Genomic DNA, 9,163 nt, shown 5'->3' on the forward strand with positions numbered 1-9,163 from the left:
ACCCCTCCCCTCCCTTCCCCCTACACCCCCCCATCATCACAGCAAATCAAGTGAGAGCTAAACTAAAGAAACTTCACACAAATAAGACAGCGGGCCTGACAGACTGTGTCCAAGGCTACTCAAGGCCTGTGCTGCTGAACTGGGGGAGCCACTGAAGCACATCTTCAATTTGAGTCTATGCCTTGGACAAGTTCCAACACTGTGGAAGACATCATGTCTCACCCCTGTCCCTAAAAAGCCACACCCTAGTGAGCTTAATGACTACAGACCTGTCGCTCTAACATCACATGTGATGAAGACAATGGAGCGACTGGTCTTAGGTATGCTCTGACCCCAGGTACGCCATGCACTAGACCCGTTACAGGAGAAAGTGGACGTGGGGAAAAGTGCTGTGAGAATCATGTTCTTTGATTTCTCAAGTGCTTTTAACACCATCCATCCCCTCAGACTGGAAGACAAGCTCTTGCAGATGGGTGTGGACGCTCACCTGGTAACCTAGATTACAGATTACCTGACCGATCGACCACAGTTCGTCAGACTGAAGAACTGTCTCTCTGACACTGTGATCAGCAGCACCGGAGCGCCACAGGGAACTGTGCTCTCTCCAGTCCTGTTCACCCTGTACACATCTGACTTCTGCTACAACACCGAGTCATGCCACATGCAGAAGTTTTCTGACTGCAATGGGCTACTAGCACAATCAGTCACAATCGCTTCCGCGTTCTACTTAATACTGCTCAGCTGTTTCCGGTGGAACGATGGGGACAGCTATTTTACACCTGCTTTCAAGAGCTCCCAAAATATGTATGGCAGACGTCCACCTGGATCTCCAAGAGGTCCCATCGTTCAAAATGGACAAGGGTTTTCAGCTGTATGTGCACTTACATACACAACTATGAAGGTAAGAACATCATTATCTAACTGACTAAATACATGTTAGCGCTAGCTAGGTCTCTTCATAGAGGGTTGATAATTGATCTAGCAGAGGTCGTTTATCTTTTCGGTGTGAATGTCATGATGAGTATGCTATCTGAGTAGCACTGTAGTAAACACGGTATGCTTTATCTAGGTTGAATTCACAACATTAGCGTTAGTGAGGTTACTTTGACAGTGTTGTCTGTCAACTGTAACGTTATGCCTAACTAACGTTAAGGCGCGCAAGGTAGCATGTAACCGCCGGCTAGCTACTTGTGGGATGTGTTGACGTTACATAGCTGTTGATACACAGCGACAGCAGCAACACATAACGCTAACAACGTTATCTGTTGTTTTATACGGTGTCCAATAAAGACAGGATGACAGGGCAAGTTGCCGTCAGATCATTGTGCTACAGGTCTATGCTGAAGTCCGAGATGCCACACCGTTAAAGTGTAGGCAGAAGTTCCAGTTGTATTCATCCCCATTCAGTGGGGATTAGTTCAGTTACCCCCCATCCCCCAATGTTTCCTAATGTTAATGTAATGGTAGTTTGTTCAATGTAATCAACATTGATAAGGTGAGAAAGTTTGTCTATGATCTAAGAATTCAGCAGTTTAGGCTTTTGCAGATGTACCACAACTGTGGTAATGACACAGAACAAATGTTCCTGTGTGGCAGGTATGCAGCCACATAGTGGCCCTGCTTTATCAAACTGCACACTTCAGAGCTTTGATTTGAAGTGATCCCACTCTCAGTAATTGTTTTTGTGTGATAGGGTGTGACGCCCAGACCCATCAACTCCATGGTCTTCACCAAGCCAGTACCAAAGCGAAGGGTACAGACTGGAGTAAGTTAATTAATTAATAATAATACATTTTATTTAGAGCGCCTTTCATGTCACCCAAGGTCACTTCACAAACAAAAATAAAAAGGTTGTTAAAATTATAGTCATCTCAAAAAAATAAAAATATTAATTAATTAGAGATGATTCCCCCTCTAGGAAATAATCCTAGGTCCAGGCATAATTGATCACCACATCTAAATCCCATGTGCCACTCCCAGTATACCCATATATATATGTGGGTAACACTTTATTTTAAGGTTCACATGTTAGCCACCAATACATACCTAATTAATACCTGTATTAGTGACTTGTAAGGCATGTGTTAGGCAACATTAACCATTTGTTAGGTGTGTATTCACAAATTTCTTGTTCATGACGAATTAGGCCTTTATTATTGATATCATCTTAATAATGACCTTTTAAGCCTTGATCTCTACATACTAATTACTAGTAAGTACCAAAATAGAATATGCATAACCTACTTGTATACTGTCTGAATAAATCCCAAATAGTAGAACAGTTGTAGAATAAGCAAGTGTATGGCTCAACCTCATTGCTGCATTTCACTGCCCAGGTTGCTGTGTGAAATAGCACTTAATAACTGGGAGATTGGCTCCCATTCTAAAGTGGAAACTGGTTCCTTGGTAGCAAGCACATTGTCATCAGTAATACCTCTGCAGAATGTACTTATTAGTCATGAATTGGTTCCATATTCTAAAGTCAGGCATTATTATTATTAAGAATTATATGATGGGAACAGTCTAGACTATAACTCCTGGTCAATACAGACATTCTTTACCCTTAATACATTGCTAGTGCATACATTGTTCATTCGAAAATATGGTCCCTGTTCTAAAGTAGAGGCTGGGAGGGTGTTAACAATAGAAAAGAAGATGAGAAAAGTGACAGCACTGACAATGTTTATTCAACAAGTTCTGTAAACATGTTACATTGTACTCTCAATGAGCTCACAAAGCACAAAAAGACTAGCAAAAGCTAGTTTAACTAGATTTGACAGGATAAAAACACATCTTTTAAACAAATAAAAGTGGCAAAAGAATTGTCATTCAACACATCTGTGGTGGTCTTCTTTGAAACGGGACCCACCTACCACATACAGTATCAAAAACTTGTACACAACAGGCCTATTTGCCTGAAAACTGTGGCAGTAAAGAAATAACACAAAAGAACATTTGCTATTTACTTGCCAGAGTGGACTAGTATTTTATCAAAATTGGGAGAAGGTATCCCCTTGCCTTTAGGTCCTCAATGGACTTCTTTATATCTGCTGTAACATGACTGCTGCATCTTTTTGCGAATCCTAACAAGGTTTCCACACTTGCATCAAAAATCAAGGAGCCATATGTTTTCGGGTCAGCCGCATGAAGTTATGCAATTGGAGCTGTGGCAACAATCGTCCCTCTATCAATATTGTGGCGATGAAATGCCTCGGTCATGGTGCAGACTTTGCGGAACGTTTTTAGGACCTGGTCATAGCGCTCAATGACCTCCTGTGGAGATCGGACTGAAAACGAAACAACACAAAGTCATGTCATGTTGAATAAAGTAACATTTCCTTATGCCAATTATTGAGGTGTGTAGCCATGTGGAGTGATTCAACCCGTGCACAAATGTGCACCTGACAAGCGCTTATGCTGTTACTGGCAAATTCCCCTTTGTCAAAATTGGTTCTAATATGTCAATATTATATCTTTGACTAATCAAAACCAAAACGGGGTTTGAAATGTAAAATGTTTGCATTCTAAAGGCGATTTCACATGACCACTCTCAAAAACGCTTCCGACGCGCATTGGACAATTAATTTTCTATGAAAAGGCGTTTAATACTATTACTTCTGTCTCGGCGTCGCGTTGTGGCCGGCGCCCGTGTTTTTAATGCGACGCCCAAAGTTAAAATTTGTTTAACTTCGACCCTGTTGCCGCCGACGTTTCAGCTTTGCAGCAGTGTTTTTAGCATAAATAAACTAGCCTCCTGGATCTATGCAGAATCGACATTTTTGAGCAAGTGTCACATCAAGCACAAGTTGAGCCAAGGTTGAGCTCTTCAACGGTGGTCATTTGTGGGCCCGCGATGTCCCACATACATTTTTGTTCATCTAACTGTGATAATGGCATCATTGTAATGATAAGAGCTAGAGAGGCACATCGAATTCCGTTGTACAGATGTTTAAAAACTGAGGCACATCATGAATTCATTTGTACAGATAATAATATAATGTTTAAAAACCATGCCCCCCATACAATCACGCTCACTCTGTCCCCCCTGCTTCGCGGCCAACTGCTCGTGCATGATGGCATTCACTGAAAATGAAGTGCACATTTATCAGATCTAAAACCTTTGGGTACCAGGTTTGACTGATTTCAGCTACTTAGTTTGCTTAGCATGTCTAGGTTAGCAGATGCATGGCTGCCATGCTGTGGCATGATGTTGATGTAGAGATGGTGGTAGAATAGAAAATATGTAAATGTGGCGAAATTTTCCAGAAAGTAGCCTACTCAACAAAATTTTCTACGAACTCCACTCACCATTTCACTTACAGCCAATATACAAAGCATAAAAGCATCTCATACTAGCAATATAGCTAGTTTACTTACTATAACGTTAAGTTGCTAGCTATGTCTTCCAAGTACCTCAAGGTTCCCCCGACTTTGCTTCATTACGTTAATATCAAACTACACTTTAGATTAAGAATAAAATTTAGAACAAACATTACTTCCAAATTAAATAACATTAACGTACCATATTGGAGTCTAAAATCCTGTCGTACAACACCTTTCTTTACGAACCAAGTGTGAGTGATTTGAAGCAACTCCGCTCAGGTCAACATCAGCAACGTACGTTAATTCAAATCGTACCTCATTGGTTGATCCTTGCATGAACTTCCTTTGGCGCGTTTTCTTTGTTTCCTGTAGGCAACAGCTCCGTCCTACGTTGCTGGAAGAAAATGGATAAATTTATCGGAGAAATGTTTCGCAAACCATCATTTAGGAGAAAGGATAAGTTTGTGAGATATCTTATGAAATTAGGGCTCTTGAAAAGATCAATGAGATGTCCATGTTGTCATCACGTCATGAAATACAAGAAGGAGCCTAACTGGTAAGGATTGTCCCTCTTATTTGGCCTTTTACATTTGCAATAAAACATTTTTGTTAGATAACTGACTTATTACTATTAGCCTACTGTAGCCTAGCTAAATTATTGTCTTAGCCAGTTTAATCGTATCATTTCAATTGAAGCAGACTGTAGTTCAATTAAAAACTCTAGTTGGTCTAGAAATGACTATGGATTTAAAAAAAAAAGGCCTAACCCTGGCCCCACCTTGTATTATGATGAAATTGCATACAGTAGCTGTTAGGCCTACGTCAAATTATCCATATCAGAAACTTACATTTTGTTCTCAGGTTATGTCGTGACTCTTGCCATAAGAAAGCCATCAGCAGGAGCATCCGCAGTGGTTCCATATTTTCCAAGTCCCACGTAAGCTTGCAGACATGGATGCACTTCATTCACAGGTAAGTGACTGGTCACTGACAATTCAGTCCTCATTTAATACTCATAACATCAAACACTCACCTCTTGAATTTCCCCTGGGGATCCAAAAAGTATCTATCTATCTATCTATCTATCTATCTCTTTCAACCAGTTTTAAGCATACCGGCATTTCAAAAAGCATTTCCGTTTCTTTCTGTCAATCGGAAGGTGAAGGTTGTACTGTAAGCAGCCCTGACCTGAGGTCTAAATTTATTTCATGAGAAGACCAATATGATTTGTGCCTTTTATTTAATTGACTTGAACGTGTTTTTTAGGTTTTCCCAGGGTCTCCGTCTGCGTCAAATTGACATGTTGCAAGAGGGCATTACAGGGATCTCTGCAACATTGACTAAACTTGCACATCGACTGCGTGGCATCTGCAAGGCTGCAATGAAAAGAATGAGAAGAAGGGGTGACTAGAAACTTGGAGGAGGACATGAAATTGTTTTAATTGACGAAAGCAAATTCGGACACAAACGAAAGGTAGGCTATTGTAAAGTAATTTTTTAATTCTTCAATGATTGATGCCAGCACAGAAGGTTGGGTAACGCTTTTAGATTACAGCCTGTAAATTACAAAATTAGTAGCCTGGTAGGTGAGATCTTGCAAACAACATCTGCAACAAAATAGGCAGGGTTGAATGTGTGATGCATTTTACAGCTCGTAGTACATCCAGTGTTAGGGTGTGGAATTTGAGAAACACTTTTTCTTTTCACAGTGGCCTCAGTGATAGTAGCCAAGTGGTGTAGGAGACATTCGGCAGACGGGGGGTTTGGGGTTTTCCCCATAGACTTACATTGGGCTGATGACATCACTATAGGGTCGTTAAGCAATCAGAATGTTTTGCCAGGTGTTCTGGTCATCTGGACCAACTGTCACTATCTTAGGCTGTAAGACAGTCAGCTCTCTTTAGACTACAGTTCCTGTTTCTCATCAACTATGACCTCTCCCCTGTTTCCTCTGTCCACAACCGTTTCAAAACAAGAGTTCTCACTACAGTAATTCACTGTTAACTTAAACTACTCGACTATTTAACTGTTCAACCATTCCAACTGTTCAACATACTATTGCAACGGCTTAGCGACCACCTCAAGTACCCTAGCAACATCCTACCAACCACTTCCACCAAGCAACCAACATAACAACCAACATGATTAACCGAGTAACCGGCATAGCAATCAGTACCCTAGCAACAGCCTAGCAACTGCTTCCACAGTTGCTCTCTGGCAACCAACATAATTAACTCAGCAACTATCATAGCAACCACCATAACTACCCTAGCAACTGCTTAGTAACCATTTCCACAGTTGCAACCTAGCAACATACATAGCAACTAGCATGATTAAGCTAGCAACCATCATAACTAACCTGGCAACAGCCCAGCAACTAATAACATTATTGTAGCCACAATCATAATCATCCAAGTAACAACCTAGCTAAGAATATCCCAATGTAACTAATGTGCCACTGAGTCCACCTAAAGCAACTGCAGTATGCATTTTCATGCACTCATGATTTTCCTGAAATTACATTCTCTAGTTGGATGTTATTCTCACCTGCCCTGTACTTATTTTGTAATTATGACAATATTACACATTTGTGTTACTTGTTCTTACCGATTCCTTACACAATAACTCACAGGCTTTAATCTAAAGCTTTACAGAAGGTTCTGTCACTGTCATTGTTATAACTTGATGTGTTAATTTTTCTCTTGATGTTTTACAGTACAACAGGGGACGACACTGTCAACGCAGCTCTTGGGTGTTTGGGATGCTAGGTGTCAGAGAAAGGAGGAGAAGACCAGTTATTAGGGTTGTGAGACAGCGCTCAGCACAGAAACTAGTGCCCATTGTGCAGAAGTATGTCAGACCTGGAGCTACTGTTATCTCAGATGGATGGAGGGCCTATCGGTGCCTCAACAGCACTGGCTACAATCATGTGAGTGTCAATCATGAAGAGTTTTTTGTGGACCCAGACACAGGAGCACACACTAAAAATATCGAGAGGTTTTGGGGGATATGCAAAACTTCCATATGGAGACTGAGAGGAAATAGAAATGACAATCTGCTGAAAGATCATCTAGATGTCATTGAATGGACTTACTGGCGGGGAATGAGACATAGAGATGGCCCTCTCGGTATGCTTTTACATGACATTAAAAAACAATACCATCTATGAAGCAATTAAATTCGTCAAGCAAACTGTTCTCACAAGCTTCACAAGTTTTTAAAGAAAAAACTCAATCTTGCTACCATACGTATTTGGTGTATGGTAGATTCAAAATGTATTCATTTTTACTCTTTTTGTTGTTGATGTGAGCTGTGCTTTGCAAAAAGATGCAGCAGTCATGTTACAGCAGATATAAAGAAGTCCATTGAGGACCTAAAGGCAAGGGGATACCTTCTCCCAATACTGATAAAATACTAGTCCACTCTGGCAAGTAAATAGCAAATGTTCTTTTGTGTGATTTCTTTACTGCTAGTGTAGTTTTCAGGCAAATAGGCCTGCTGTGTACAAGTTTTTGATATGTGGTAGGTGGGTCCCGTTTCAAAGAAGACCACCACAGATGTGTTGAATGACAATTATTTTGCCCTTTTTATTTGTTTAAAAGACGTGTTTTTATCCTGTCAAATCTAGTTAAACTAGCTTTTGCTAGTCTTTTTGTGCTTTGTGAGCTCATTGAGAGTACAATGTAACATGTTTACAGAACTTGTTGAATAAACATTGTCAGTGCTGTCACTTTTCTCATCTTCTTTTCTATTGTTAACACCCTCCCAGCCTCTACTTTAGAACAGGGACCATATTTTCGAATGAACAATGTATGCACTAGCAATGTATTAAGGGTAAAGAATGTCTGTATTGACCAGGAGTTATAGTCTAGACTGTTCCCATCATATAATTCTTAATAATAATAATGCCTGACTTTAGAATATGGAACCAATTCATGACTAATAAGTACATACTGCAAAGGTATTACTGATGATAATGTGCTTGCTGCCAAGGAACCAGTTTCCACTTTAGAATGGGAGCCAATCTCCCAGTTATTAAGTGCTATTTCACACAGCAACCTGGGCAGTGAAATGCAGCAATGAGGTTGAGCCATACACTTGCTTATTCTATAACTATTCTCCTACTATTTGGGATTTATTCAGACAGTATACAAGTAGGTTATGCATATTCTATTTTGGTACTTACTACTAATTAGTATGTAGAGATCAAGGCTTACAAGGTCATTATTAAGATTATATCAATAATAAAGGCCTAATTCGTCATGAACAAGACATTTGTGAATAGACACCTAACAAATGGTTAATGTTGCCTAACACATGCCTTACAAGTCACTAATACAGGTATTAATTAGGTATGTATTGGTGGCTAACATGTGAACTTTATATATATATATATATATATATATATTATTATTATTTTTTTTTCAGGAGTGGATTCTACAGAGGCCTGGTCTGGCTATTACCTGATCCCTGCATGTTCAGAATAACAGAGGCATACAGTAGATTCAGTATTGAGGAACAGCCACTCGTGACTACCATGAACCTGAGATCTAACCAGCCCCTTGTAGAGATTGGTATCGGGTTATTCCAAAAGGGAAGTGTCCTGTCATATCAACAGCCTGCACAGTATCTATACAAAGGGGCCTAATGATTGTTATAATGATAACGATTGACACTCCTAAAAAATTGTACAACGCTAGTTATTGAGTCAAAGACATGACAGACCCCATGGTTCAAACGTGTTATACATTTTATTTGTAAAAGAGACTAAATAATGTATATATTAATGATGATATTATAGGTAGTTTTTTCAATGTGAGAAAATGTATCTATGTGACTC

General features: G+C 39.9%; 1 long non-coding RNA gene across 1 annotated transcript; it reads left to right on the forward strand.

Annotated features, from left to right (window-relative positions):
- The first annotated feature begins 766 nt into the window (after nt 1–766).
- On the forward strand, nt 767–9,163 carry LOC125291052. Its single transcript, XR_007192910.1, has 3 exons — nt 767–901; nt 1,694–1,765; nt 8,752–9,163. It is a non-coding gene; the product is annotated as an uncharacterized LOC125291052 (long non-coding RNA).

Source organism: Alosa alosa, chromosome 2 (genome assembly GCF_017589495.1).
Source record: "Alosa alosa isolate M-15738 ecotype Scorff River chromosome 2, AALO_Geno_1.1, whole genome shotgun sequence".
Taxonomy (NCBI): Eukaryota; Metazoa; Chordata; class Actinopteri; order Clupeiformes; family Clupeidae; genus Alosa; species Alosa alosa.